Below are 15,067 nucleotides of genomic sequence, written 5' to 3'. Positions count from 1 at the left end.
ATTGTTTGTGAACGAGCGTGTTGATATTTTGAATTAATAAATTAAAGCGGAAAAAAAAACCGAATAATAATAATTCCAGTAATCCATATGAAAATTAAAAATTATAATATTAAATTTTATAGCATTCAGTGTTAAATAAATGCTTGTCAGAAGTAAAACTACGTTGGCTTCTCAACTTAAGTTACATTCTCTACTTTTTTTCTATTTTATATGATTATAGTTGAAGTAACCAGCTCATTTATAAGCCGTCAGCTTAGGGCCGTATTTATGTGCCGTCAGCTTACGGCTCATATTTATTTGAAGCGCGACCCACCGCGACCCTGCCGCCGCTCTCCAGCGCTTTAAGCGCTTTTTCTTGATTTGATGTCGTAAACTTTATACAACGCTGACACGGCTCACTGTACGGAAATAACGAATGTACATGTATGAAAATAAAGCCATTTTATTTTTCTAAGTTGAAGAAATGGATATAAAATTAAATTTGTTGAAATTTTTTATATTTAAAGCTATTGAATTGTGGTATTGTTGATAATATTATAGGTGTACATTAATTTAGCAACAAAGTTAATAGAAAACCAAAATTTGTAAAATGAAAATTTTAATACGTTGCCGCAAACCCTTTTCCCTGCGGTTAACTTTGTTCTCCGACTTTGAAACATTCGCTATGCTTTTATGAAAGTTTGTAAAATATATCTGCCGCCATTATCCCAGGGGCGCGCAATAAAAGCTGCATCTCCCCGCACAATAGTTGTCACGACGCAATAAATATACATTTCCAGCAATAAAATATTCCGAAGCGCTTAAATAAAACGGACAAAACGAACGCAGCTTGCCACAATAATACTAGAACAATAGCCACAATCTTTTTCTAAGTCACGTTGAATTACAATAGATGCGATTACATCTACAAATTGTTAGTACAGTGTACAAAACAAATATAAATGTACATTTTTTCTTACTATAAGCACAAAAAAACATTTCTTCTGAGTAAGATAATCTGACCGGAGCAATTTCACGTATATATCAATTCAAGTAAATAAATAAACGTCCGATAATAAACTGAATCTGTGCATGTTCTATTATTTAATTAAAACAACAAAAATGTGCATATTCTTTGACTTACGAAAATACTCTTCTTACCAACAATAAAGTTTTTTTTTCTTAAGTCTAAAAACAATTATCCGTTTTGATTAGTTTATAAAGTTTATAAAGAATAAAAGTATTTATAAAGAGACGGATTTAAATTAATTCCCTATTAATGTTCAGTAATATTAGCAATTAATTATCATAGTGCATGCGAGGTACAAACTGATAATCCACTGCTTTGATAGTCATCTAATTACTAACTATCCAGCTATTCGGTTCTAAAGCCTAGTTAAAATCATCCAGTTATCCGATTATCGGATTCATCTAATAACATGATCTAAATATCACGTATCGTGAATTAAAATGTTATTCTATTAAAGATTAATAGCCAGAGTTTTTTTCAAATTAATGTTTTCTCCATTTATCATACCAATGCAATACTAAGGCAGTCGATTAGTGACCAGTTAATGTCTCTTAGTGCGACAGTAAACTAAATATGGTATAATTATTATAAAATTAAATATAAAATTATAAGAAAACGATAAATCAATTTTCATAACGTAAATTGAATCAATTAATGTGTTTGTGATAAAACACAGATAAAATGATATAGACATAATCCGTAAATTATTGTAATCGAATTATATTAGTACATTAATAATATAAGATATAAATATAACTATAACATAAATTGGTTTAACAACAAAAAATAATAATACATTAAACTGTCTATAGTCAACTCTGACAGTTTATGTTAGTGCTAGTTAAATTATAAACTGACTGTTTTCTAAGACACTCGATACAGTACACACATATTTAACAACTTAATATTTAATGTATGGTTCTCCGCAGTATAATAATTTCAAAAAGTTTATACAGTAAACATAGCAACGTAATGAAACAAAGATGTAATTTATTAATAAAAACGAGTGCAATATCGAGTCGAGTACTTCCTCATTTTTTCGGCAATAAAACCTCGCAGCCGCGCTGTTTGTTTCTTGTCGCAACGCTACGCTTCCTTGGATTTTATTTTTACGCCAGTGAAAGTACACAAAAGAGTGAAGAGTAAGTGAAGACTCGTGAGGGCATTCAAATATATAGCCCTTTACCCGAATTTGTAATCCGCGTACATTTTATTCCGCGTTGCGTTCGGTTTGAGATGATTTTCAGTCTGGTTTAATGATATTTTTAATTAGTTTAAAGTTCGTGTTTTACCTAAATCATTTATATTTCGAAAGATAGGTAAATCCGTTAATTTGACAGAGAAGCATCTAGTACAATTATTCGACAACGGCAATTTTTAGATTGAAATTTTGTAAAAAAAAATTTAATTGAAAAATCCCTTACCTTGCTAATGATATGTATTATAAAATTTTCAACAACATGCGTTTGTTTTGCTACACAACATTTGCCACAAAACCCCATCACAAAGGTTAGGATATTAGTTGAATCTGATAACCGAAACGGATATTGTTGCCGTTTCGCTTGAACGCCTGTCAAGTCCCTTGTCCCTTTGGTGCGTGTCCCTTTGGTTCAGATCGTGTTCATTTCAACGGCAAACAGACAGATGTGCTTATTACTAAATATAATTTATAAACAACTATCACAAAGTCATGTTCCTTTATGATTACATTGTGTATAGACAATTTGAAATATGTTTTTTTTATTTTGTTAATAATAATAATTTAGTCTTAAATTCCAAGAATCACTGTCAAATTAACTTGTGCTTGTTATTCGATCATATTTCGTAAAAAGGTATTTGAAGGCGAATGTCTTTGCCTTTATATTTTCCATTAAGAAGGAAGGAATTTTGTACGAAATCTGATCTAATCTTCCTTGACTTATAAATAATGGGAGGCGTCAAAGTGAAGCGACGGCAGGGCGACACGAAATTTTCACGTTATTTTTCTTACGTTTACTTTGTAATTATTTAAAAGAAAAAAATACGCGTGACACTCAAATTTGCAGACAGAATTATATAAAGATGTAACTAAGGCAATTAGTAAAAATATGAACTATACACGTTCGAGTTCCCACTACCGAAACATTTGTACAAAAACATATCGTTACCTCTACTGTTTCAATGCAAGAATATTCATACAGAAAAGATGCAGCGTCTTGTGTAAAATGTTGTAAATTCAACGTACTTTAAGTGAAATAAATTCAGAAACATGTGTTTTTAGTGTTGTATTGCAGACGAGTGTACGCGAGGTGGGTAAGCGAGGGCTCGTATATAATGATACACAAATAAACATCTCGTTTTTAATTATTTAAACAGCAAGAGATGAGTCACTGAGGCCGCGGGTCAGTGGGGCGCGTCCACTTTCAAATGTTTACAGTTTATGCCATACTTATATTAAATAGAGATTTTAAGTTAAATTAAAGGCCTCTGCGGTGCCTCTGGTATTACAGATGTCCATTGGCGTCGGCGAACACCTTGCTGTTCTAGCTGCTCGTTCTCTTAGCTATTTTTTCTCTTATAAAGAAAAAAGTTGAACAAGTATTTCAATTTGTTTCAGTGGTTTACTTTATCCTTGAAAGCAAACATTTTCTGCTTTATAAGTACTTAATAAATTGTGAAGGTCGTGTTAATTTTAAATATAAATTTAAAGACCACTTTTAGTGTGACCTTCATTCGGTCACACGAGCAGAACTAAATAGATTAGCTTTGAAATAAACCAACGAATTGAAATACAGAATATTAAATTCATTAACCTTTATAATTAAATACTTCACGTATTTAATAAAAAAAAATTCGCAAAACATCAGAACGTGTTCTCTATCTTAAAAATTTATAAACCAGCTGATATACAGAACTATATTGAAACAAAAATTACTTTTTGCTAATATTATAAATGCGAATGTTTACATGGATGTTTGTTCGTTTGAAGGTATTTCCAAAACGGCTAAACGTATCTCGATAAAATTTGGCATATTTGTAGAGCGTAGTCTAGAAGAAGACATAGGCTACTAGTTAAGTTTTTTTAAAGCCGCGTGAACGGAGTCGCGGGTGACAGTTAGTTACATCATAATTATGAAAGAAGCAATTAGTAATCTGGACTTTATTATTATAATAATTATAGCTATATGACTACGTTGAGGTTACAAATCTCAGATCATCTATTTTATAACACAGAATATCTTATATAACCGTCAGCATAATTAAAGAATAAATCAATAAAGTGGTTCGATTTATAACGGAGGTGCGAGGTGATAAATTGTGCACTTCCAAATTATTCAAAAATTCAAATCGACGCCCTTATCGCGCCTGTCCTTTGTCAAACGTGACAAAGGACTCTTACTCTGAAGTCAGATTAGACGATTCACTGAAGGCAAATTAATCAATTTCACTAAGAATTTTAACCTTCAAACTGATTGGGCAGCGGTCACTTCGCAGTTGTAGCGGAATCTGACGGCAGCTAACTCGTTTTCCATCTTCAACTATAAAAATACTGTTAGAATTTACTGTTATAATTTTTTTCTTATACTGGGTAAATACCTACTTATAAAATATTTTAATAGAATGGACATAAAAATAATACAACTAATTTTCCATTTACATTAGAAATAATATACTTTCCATGCAAAAAATAGGCTCCATTTTGGTTTTATATACGCTTTGCCAAATAATAGACTGCTTACAGGCGTCAGTTTTTCTAGACCGTTACAATGCGAATCTATTGAAATCGTGAGTAATAAGGCTTTTACGAGACTAATTCGTTTACCCCTTCAGTTTATATCAGGACAATATGGATAAAACATTTGCCTCTATTACTTGAATTTATAGACTTGCCAAACTCTACTGTGCATAATCTGATATATAAAATTCTCGTGTCACAGTTTTCATTCCCGTACTCCTCCGAAACGGCTTGACCGATTCTCATGAAATTTTGTGAGCATGTTCAGTAGGTCTGAGAATCGGCCAACATCTATTTTTCATACCCCCCCCCCATTTTTTAACTGCGCGCGGACGGAGTCGCGGCCGACAGCTAGTAAACCTATATACGTATATAAGTTATTAACAAAATTGGTAAGTCACAAAGCATTAAGTTTTTTATAGAAAGGTTTGGCAAACAAGTAAACAGATACTTGAATTTACCAAAATAACGAAGTAACTTTGCCCATAGCTATCTACATTTGCAGATGCGCCTACCTTCAATCGACAGATGAGGGGACGCACAGAAAGAGTAAATTTTCCCATTCTAACTATATATACGTTACTTATAACGAAGGATGGTAAAGGGAAAAGGAAAAAAATTAGGCCTCCAGCACGAAACTCACTCATTACACGAAATGCGGAATTACTTCCACTTCACACTTATCTTCAGTGTGGACGTGGTATTTATTACACCGGTCCATTCGTGCAAAAAATGTTATTGCGTGTAACACTGTCAAATGATCTGTTTCCAAGATATATGCGGGAGAATAAGATCATGTGATTATTTAAAAATACGATATTAGTAAGATAAGAATAAAACCTGCTGAACCGATAAGAGTGAGATTTCATATGATACATTTTCGTTCCACGAAGTGTTACAGAGGTACGGGCAGTCGGTCTGAATATAAATTAACAATTACTTATTGATTTCAACCACAGTAACAGGTGTTAAAGTTTGTTGTCATTTGAACTCATTGACGTTCACATGATTAATCACCGTTAGTCTCGCAACACACATTTTGATAGCTTTTGGAAATTTAAAATTTGTATTTCAATGTATAAATTCTTAGAAGACTGTTTATTTTGAAAACTAACTTTTTTCATAATATTTACGTAAGGCAATTAATTGATATTTTTAATTGTACATTATTACTGAATGCTTAAGCATTTAAACTCTCATCTTCAGAGTCGAGCCTTTTGTAAGCGGTGATGGATGGTAAATTTTTCCTGTTGTATTAGATTTCAATAGTTCTAAATAATTAGTACCACATAATGTTTAAAGGTTTAAAAAAGTAATTACGTAGACATAACACTTGCGTTCATAAAATGCTCGACTAAAATGTAGGCATATTTTAAAAATTCCTATCTGAAACAAATTTTCAGTAAAGATGCAAGTCTTCAGAGATGAGATCTTAAATTTTTCACTAAATTAAAAATGTAAAATTTTTCTTTACATTTGAATCTAGATCATGTCTCGTTGGTATCAAAATGTTACTCATTTTTGTGAAATGAACGAGTATTTTTCATATTGTTTAAATAGAGCTAGAGCTCAGTAACTATGCTATACTGGCATGCAAAAAAAAAATGACATTACAAAAAGTAGAAAAAAAATCATCCTTGATCTTTTGCAGTATTCAAACCTATTTGAGCTGACGGTATTTAAAACGATCTCTCTCGAAATTCGATTCTAGGATCGAGATGCAATTGGTCGTAGTGTAAAGGTTCCAGCCGAGATTGTCTCTCGGGAGAGCTTCAGTCACTTTGTGAATGTTCCTGTGGAGTAAACTGAATGTGCGGTCCTCTTCTGTAACTGTAAATTGTGAAATCTATTGTACTTTCATAGAACCAAAGAGGTATTGTTTACGGTAACTGTAAGTAGTAATTCACATGGGACACTACTGTTATGTTAGATTGAAAAAAACAGTCTAAATATTTATGAAGTAACAATGTATTTATAAATAACTAATTTGATAACTTTAAATGTAAAATATTACAGAAGGAGGTTTAATTTAAGAAAAAAAACGGAATTTGCGTAATAAAAACTCCCGAAGAAATCCTATCAAAACTTTTTAGATAGAGGTTCTTTATTTCATTAGGGAGGGTTTTAACAGACAGGCATCAGTTAGGGAAAGATAACTTGAATCGTGTGCCGCGTCTGGTCGTAGCAAGTGATCGTACATTGATAAGGGTACAATGTACATGATAATAGGGACATTTAGTAAAAGAAATATCTTGTATAAGAAAGTTGGAGAGCGAATAAATAAATTACAAAATAATAAATAGGAAAAAATAAAGTTTTATATCGCTTTTTAAATTCATTGTTAAAATTTATTAGTTTTAGTCTGCCATGTTTATTATTATTTGATCTGTAGATATTATAAATATATAAAAGAAAGTTGTGTTAGTTACACTATTTATAACTCAAGGACGGCTGAATCGATTTGACTGAAAATTGGTGGGCGGGTAACTTAGAACCAGGAAACGGACATAGGATAATTTTTACCCCGTTTTCTATTTTTTTATTTCGCGCGGACGGAGTCGCGGGGAACAGCTAGTTATAAATAAAAAGTTTACTTTTTGTAACATCGTCTTTCTGTTACTTACCTTTGACATACTCGTATATATCAGAGGTAAAATATTTTGAAAGTTATTTTGTAACAAAATTCATTAAACTGTGACGAAGTAAAGAACCTTCAGTACATTAATTTTCATTTGTACTAAAACACTTATTACTTTTATGATTGATGTGCCGCCCTCACCCCTGCCCCCGCCCCCGTAGGCTCCCGCGACGATCCCTTTCATCGTTTATCAAAACGACTTGAATATTCCAATATTCTCAATCCCGGACTCATGAAGAAAACGTCTTATAAATTTAGGTAATTTCTTTGCTTTATTTTCAGTATTCAAATCTGTATTTCAACCTAACTATACCATGCCACTGCATGTTGGATACAATCAACGAATTAAATTTGCGACATAACTTAGCACATATATATTGTCGTGTTGCTATGACATATACTCGATTTAATTGCATTGTGATTCTTAAATAACATTTCAAATGGATAGGAAATAAACATCCTCTACTGTACATACATATGTATATATGAATGAAGAAGTGACGGTATGTCAATGTAATCTCCGCTTCGCCTCCCCTACTATAGGAGATATGTACTCAAGGAATCGAAAGGGTTTTTTTTTAATTATTTAGTAAATCAATTTAATTTACCATCCATAGCAATGGTACACTGACATTATTTGTTTACAAGCCCTAGTGGAGCGGACCTCAAAGCGTTATAATCCCAGACGGGCAGCGTCGGTCACACGGCAGTGAGAGATACATCTCAAAGGCCTATATAGAAGTACATAGACTATTAGATTTCTGGTATATATGTAGATTTATAAAGGACTATATTATGATAAAAAGGAATATAAAATCAAGTTCAGTTGGGTTTGTTGGCGGTGTTCCTTGGTGTGTACAATACTATGTATTTTTATAACAATAGTCCGGAAGACAGTTCAGGTAACAGACAGTTGCTTTTATTTTTAAACATAGATATTACATAGGTCACAGAGAGCGGAGGTCACTGTACATGATCTCAATACAATGAAAATTATTTGAACATTTTAATGATATTAGATATATATCATTTATTGTTACCCCTTCTATGTACCATATGTTATATCAATAAGGTTAGATTAGCACAATTCGAAAAATGGACTGAAAACAGAAATATTTGACAACTAAATAATTGTTTTTTGTTTCTTTTATTTTTAAATTCATCGTCTTAGATGAACTGTTTCTTTTATTCTCATCAATTCATAACGAATTCTGTTAGAAGTGCCATCCAATTTCCCGCTACGTATAAATAATGGTCCGCAGGAAGTGTCGTCACAGTTTGACTGACATCCGACCCAATAGCGAACATTTGAGATAAAAAAAATTACATTTGATCTTTGAATAAACAAATATTTTCACTTATTTACTTTTCACCATATACGTATGTTTAAATAAAAGCTGTAAAAAGTTTCTTAAAAAAATTCAACATTTAAAAATTACGTGTTAGATTTTCAAACTACATTAAACATCTTTACATTTTTACAAACATATGTTTACATTTACGTACATAACATAATGTTGATGACGTTTCCATGTAAACTCTTAGATTAAAACATTTATACTGTTATTTTAAAGGCAGGCGAAGTACTGTCGAGTTTTTACTGCTGTTCAAAGAGAAAGTAGTCATAAACACAGAGCAAAGGAAAATTATGAACTGTATATTTCATAGTACAATTTAAATTTATATTTTAAAACATATATTACGTAAAGTAAATATTTTAATTAGTATTACTTATTTGTACTAATTAGGAATAGAGTTTGATCACAATAAAATTTCTAATATTAACTAACATATTTTTATTAGGTAACATATATAAAATAATACTGCATCGTCTCCTAGCAACCTGAACAAAGTGAGGCATAAAAAGTCTGCGAATCACGGAGTCATGTTACGGCCTATATCTTTTAATACCCTCACGAGTCTTCACTTACTCCCTGCCTCTTTGTACTTTTACGCCTCGTGTGGAAATAAAAAACCTCGTAGAAACAAGGATCAATTTTTGAGAAAGGAATCTTATCATTTACTGAAGATTTAAGAAAAACAACTTATCATTTTATATCGTGCTCTTTTGACTCCTTTATAGAAATCCTTTTCTTCGGATACCGTCTTGGTCTATTCCGTTCAACTTAAATACATTTGGTATTGATTTCTATAAAGTTTATTGTGTCACATAGTATCGCGATATGTTGGCGCTGCTTAGGACAGCGATTACAGTAAACATAGACCAGAAAACTGGCAGCAAAAAAAATGACGATCTGTGCATTGTCAACTCTTAACTCCTAAGCGGACTCTGTGTGACTTAACACCAGACACTCTAGCATGAAGACGTCAATGTTAGATGTGTTACCAGTGGTAGAGCCCGTAGCAGCATGTCACTGATGCACGGATGGCCCGCAGACCACACAAAAGAGTGGCGTTAAGTTTATAAGATGAGTATGTGCCGAAGGTTTCAACTGTGGTAGACGCCAGCGCATCAACATCTGTTGCACGAATTGGTCCACTCGCCCGGTGCAATACCACGATCAAACAGACGATAGGCGTGTAGTGGAAGCAAATCCATATTTCCTCTGTAAATCGTAGTGCCGAAGGCCTGATTTTTTTAATTTTTATTTTTAGGTGCGGCCACCTAAATTTGCCGAAATAGAGTGACCGCTGCCCCTGTATATAAATCCGTAGCCCGAAGATGTCAACCCGATGAGGTGACAACCCTAACTGTGCTTCGTGCAGCGTTGAGCTGACGTCAGGTGGTTCAGCCGTGGTTATGCGCAGATTACTTCGCTAATCAGCTCGCCGTCCGGCCGTCGATTCCGACACGGCTTCCCTTCATAATTGCCTCATAATTGATAATTACTAAAGCCGGATTATTAAGTGTGCGTGTATGGATTAGTAAAACCATAATATGGAAAATTTGCATTTAATTTTATACATTTAATTTATATTAAGTTGGTTTAATATGTTATTCATTTTTAATTGCTGCGGTTATGTATTGTTTGATTCCTAGTCCCAATAGTTGCATTTTGAAAGTTTCTTTATCTGTTATAAAATAAATAAAAAGAGAACAATGAGTGAAATTACAAGATGAAACTGTGAACAATGACGGAATATGCAGTTTCTCAAGTTCTTCACAATAAATCTTTGGTCGGTACAATAAATATGAAACAAAAAGAGTAGCTTAATGTAAACTTTAAAATATTTTTTTATAAGACGGACAATTTATTACCCGAGTAATTTAATGGCTCAAACTGTTGTTACTTAATAAATATCGAAATTAAATATGTACAATAGATAATTGAACAATACGATTACTGTGATATAATTGCTCCTTTAGATAATCTACGAACCGTAAGAGAATCGTACGTTGGTAAAGTTAACTCCCTTTGACGTCCGCTCGGCCGGCAAATTGAACCACACATGTAAATAACTTTGTAAACTGATAAGATATTGTGCGTTTATAAATTAATTATTCATTTTAAAAAAAACTTTACCCTTCAATTGATAACTCTCAAGTTGCGGACTTACAGAAACAATTGTAACTGCAAACGAAATGCTACTAGCACGTTACGGACTAGCGGATAACGGAATTGCGGACGGGACTAGCGGAATAGCGGTCGCCGAACCAGTCAGTATCGTGTCGTTATCGGCAAAATTTGTAGGTATGAAAATTTGTACAGCGCCCCCTATCGTACTTTAAGTACAACAACAATCTCATACAAATTTTGACACAATTGATGATGACGATATGAAGGCGATTTTGGCAAATATTCGTGCTAGGCCCACAGTAACGCCAATAAATATAATTAGGACTGTGATTTTCCATAGTCCAATTAATGAATCTATAAAAATAAACATATATTTTCATCCCTTATGCAAAAAACCGAAACAACTATATGTTTTATACAAGTTTCACGAAAGAGTATTTTGTGTTAAATTGAGTTTTTGGAACGAAGTTCCTTATCGCGCGTTGTGAAAGGGGGCTAGATGGAAAAAATTCTTACGTAAAGTTGTCACGACACTTTTTGCTATAGACGAATGAGCGCTACTTCACCATGGCAACGACGTGACAATATATAACGAAAATTCATAGAAATAAAATGTATTTCTTGTGAAGACTTAAGTTTTTTATTCATAGAATAAACATTGGTTCCTTCACTAATTAATCGAAAGGAACTTCGTTCCACCCGGGTGTCCCTTGACACCTCTCAAGTTTTTGTTTTTTAACAATTTTCCCAACTACGAAATATATATAGAAATAACAGTCAGAATATTGTATTTATTAAAAAATCAGTTCGCTTGTGATGGCATTGTATCAGTACAAAGAGAGTCATACACTTTCTCAGTACGTCTGCAGTTCTGTGCACACTTCAACAAGCCTCAGGCATGTCAACGGCACATACCGAGACAAAAGATGTCGCCTAGCAAAAGTACGGCATGTTTATCTATTATATTGTCATGTCGTGCAGTTTTCAATTATAACCCGACGGATTCAAGAGGGCAATGTTTTTTGCGTGTATGTATAGGTTTGTATATTCCATTGTAATCTCACGTAGTCTAAACTCTACTAATGTAAATCTAAGCTATTCTGCTCCTCAATGTCTCAAAAGTGATTAACGTTTAGGAAGCTTGTTTTTAAACTCGGTTTAACGAATTCCAATAGAACCTTGTATTGCTAAACTTAATAAATGCTACAAAATGTTATTAAAGTCAAAAAACAGCGTCTTAGTAAGCAGGGCTTATAACCTAATCTCACGAGATTTAGGAAACGCCCGAAAATTACGGGCAGACGGATCACATTTTTAATAAGACAGATGAAGATAAAATGCGGCAAGGTAGCTGTTGAAAATATAAGCTTGTTACTTTGACTATTTTTATTTAATCAGAAATAAATTAAATCAAAAAATTTTAAAATCAATTACACGAAAAAATTCGATAGCAATGAATTATTGAATGTTGAATTTCTCGTATTTAAACACATTTTACAACACTCAATAAATATCCATTTTGAAGAGCGTCCTTCTCGGAACATTGTAATATTTTTCATTATGATTGATGTTCACAAAAGATTCAAGACAGAGAAATCCGACGAGACATCAATCATAAACGTAATAACTATTTTACTACGAATGAAAATTAATGTACCGACGGAGGTTTGTTCTGACAGAAAATTGGTGTTAAAGTTATTAAGTATCTTGTAGCTTCGCGCTCCGATTCACTGCACATTGAAATTGACAGTTTCTATAGAATCTGACTCTTATAAGTTTTACTTTAAAATAAAAATAACATCGAAAATAATCTTACTTCTTACTAATATTATAAATGCGAATGTTTAGATGGATGTTTGTAACAAGGTATCTCCAGATCTTTCAAGATCTTGATGTGTGCAAGTACTCATAGGCTACTAATTAAGTTTTTTTTTTTTTAATTGCGCTCGGATGTTGTTGCTGGCGACAGCTAGTTTAATTAATTTACGAATTTAATTTCGAATAAAAGCACCCGAGTGACAAGACTTGCGATGTCAATTTTGTTTTGACCTGAACTGATTTTGTCGAGTTCGGTGTCCAGTTCTTATTTTTCTCCAGACTGTCATAGTGCTAAGACATAAAGAATAAAACAGTTTAACAAAATTATTATCAGCTATCCATTAAAACTTATGTAAAGGCCAACGAATCCTTTATTGTATTACGATCCCTTCTCTAATAATGCCTATCATTAAACCGAAGTTAGTCAGACCACGCCTCCGAGGTAATCCTCACTGATTACACTTCTTCTAACAAATGTTTAAACGGTTTTGTTTTCCTCTCCATTTATTTAATCTAATTAATAATATAACGTCATATTTTTACTATTGAATTTAAAACTGTTTTCCAAGTTTAATTTTTCAGTGTTTCATGTATTTAAACCATAGTTTTCAAATCACGAGAGTTTAGCAGTTACTTAAACAGTTGATTAGCGTAGATTTATTTTCTTCTTGACCATTTAACAACTTTAAGTACGATAGTGTTCGTACTACGATAGTAAAAAAAAACAATTTCAAACAAAATGCACTCAAAAGTAACGTAAAAAAACAATTTCAAACAAAATTCACTCAAAAGTAACATAAAAAAACAATTTCAAATAAAATGCATTCAAAAGTACCATAAAAAACAATCTCAAACAAAATACACTAAAAAGAAACAAAATAATGTCATGAAAACTTCTTTCTTTCTTTCTTCTCTCTTTCAAAAACCCTCTAAACTCTAAAGAAAGTTCTCTTCTTTCTTGTAACATGTCTATATTGTATAATTATTGTTATTTCGCAGTCGGTGTCGGCCGAAGTAAATAGGTGACATTTTATATTTGAGATGTATTAGACATACTTACGTTTATGTTCCTACTTAGGCCGAAACCGACTCCAAAATAACAATAATCATACAATATAGACATGTTACAAGAAAGAAGAGAACTTTCTTTAGAGTTTAGAGGGTTTTTGAAAGAGAGAAGAAAGAAAGAAAGAAGTTTTCATGACATTATTTTGTTTCTTTTTAGTGTATTTTGTTTGAGATTGTTTTTTATGGTACTTTTGAATGCATTTTATTTGAAATTGTTTTTTTATGTTACTTTTGAGTGAATTTTGTTTGAAATTGTTTTTTTACGTTACTTTTGAGTGCATTTTGTTTGAAATTGTTTTTTTTAAGTTACTTTTAAGCGCATTTTGTTTGAGATAGTTTTTTTTTGTTTTGAAGTCGGCTATTTTTTTTTTCTTAAAATGTTTGTTTTATTTCTCAATTTTTAGTGAATTTGAAGTTTAATTACAAATTTCCTTAATACGTATAAGGACATAAATAAGACAAATAAAGAAAAGGACTTTCCTATTTAATATGTGTGTACTTCAATTCAAAAACTAATTTAGAATACACCAGATAACTAGTGATGCAACGGAAGTGTCTTACCGGAACCAGAAACGGAAACAGATGTCAAAAATAAATTTTAGCAGAAACGGAAACGGAAACGGATGCGGAAACAGAAGTGTAAATGATAAAAAAAAAACATATTTACAAAAAATTTTTTTTTTTTTGTAAAATCAGTTTGTATTCGTTTTTAATTTATTAAGGCATTGGATATCGGTGTCCTTTAGCCTTCAATGTATGTATTTTTACTGTGCTTCAATAAGTTAAAATACGTGTTTTTTTTTAATTTATATTCAGGAAACAAAATTACACTATTTAAAAATTAATGTTCGCCCAACCACTCGTGTTGACAAACAACAAATATAATTTTTTATTAATACATTCACTGCTGACCACTGTTAAATACCTCCTGAAACCCATTTTGCTCTCCCTTCATTGCCGCCTTCAGAGCTACGTTAGGGATGCGATCCATACCCGGCGCCTTCTTATTCTTTATTACGTTGTATGCGCCTACGAATTCCTCGTTCGTGATTGCAGGGACTTCGGCGGCGTTTGCGGGTATTTCTTAGTCCAGCTCTTCTTGTTGTGGGAATAATGTAGTGACAATGCTATGACACATGTGTGTATGTGTGGGTGTGTATGAAATGTTACAAGATCTTGAACCGAGAAGATAAAAGCTGGTTTTGATTAGTATCCTTACATGTTTTACTCAATATTCTGGAATTTGATGAAAAACTTTGTCAAAATCTTGTAACATATTAGTACATAGAAATGCAATAGTGGAACAAATATCTACATATTAGTTAACTAAGCCATTGCCA

This window comes from Papilio machaon, chromosome 10, assembly GCF_912999745.1.
Source record: "Papilio machaon chromosome 10, ilPapMach1.1, whole genome shotgun sequence".
NCBI lineage: Eukaryota > Metazoa > Arthropoda > Insecta > Lepidoptera > Papilionidae > Papilio > Papilio machaon.
Note: the sequence above shows the minus strand (reverse complement) of the source record.